We start from the raw sequence: 1,006 nt of genomic DNA, 5'->3' as shown, positions 1-1,006 counted from the left end.
TAATTTTCTAATTATTCCTTAATTAAGCATTTAAGAAAATATGATACTTAACTACTTTCCTAGAAATCATTATCTAGTAGCCATAAATATTTTAAAATTATAGCAAGCAGATGATGTAAAAATCATTTAATCTGCATAAATATCTTCTTTTTTAATGGGTGTGACTGCAATAAATTTTAACTTTTTTTTGCAAATACTTTTACTCTTTTGGGAATCCTTATGCTGGACAAAACAGAAGACTTATAATATGTCAAAGAATTTGTGTATATGGCTTGGTCACTTTAAATTTCACATTGAAAATATAGCCAGCAAACTTGCTCTTTAAAAGTCAAACTAAAATAAATAAATTTATAATATTCATTTGTCAAGAAAATGCGATAATGTCTGCCAACACAATTTTTTCATATTAATTCGATATATTCTGCTGCTGGTGATGCTAACGCTGCAGCAGTTGTCATTATATTTGTTGTATCTGAACAATTTTTTTCTTCATTGTAAAATTGATCAAATTGTGTGTGTGTGTGCAGTATTAGTGTGTAGTAGTTTATTTTTTATTTTTTGCCAACCCCATCCACACTTGCCGCAAAACAAACAGCAGCCGCAGCAGCAGCAGCAATGAAAATATCTACTTCAGTGTCAAGTGTAGAGTATGAATTTATACGCCACATAAAAATTTATAAAATATAAAAAAACAAGCCACAAGCATTACAACAACTACAACACAATTTATAATATGATTGACTTAAAAATAAGTGCAATTTTTTTTTGATTTTGTTGTTGTTTAGCATATAGACAGATACTTGTACATATACGAAAAAAAAATATATATATTAAAAATATTGCATTTTTATTTGCTGTTGTGCAGAAGTCTTGTTTTTGTTGCAGAAAAAAATTATACTGAGACAATCTTATTCCGAAGATTGTATGTTGTCATCAAAAAAAACACAAATCGGATTTAAAATAAAACGATATTTATTCACTTTAAAAATAAACTAGTAGGTTTTAT

This window comes from Lucilia cuprina, chromosome 5, assembly GCF_022045245.1.
Source record: "Lucilia cuprina isolate Lc7/37 chromosome 5, ASM2204524v1, whole genome shotgun sequence".
Lineage (NCBI taxonomy): Eukaryota > Metazoa > Arthropoda > Insecta > Diptera > Calliphoridae > Lucilia > Lucilia cuprina.
The sequence above is the reverse complement of the archived record's forward strand: the minus strand, read 5'-3'. Positions refer to the sequence as shown.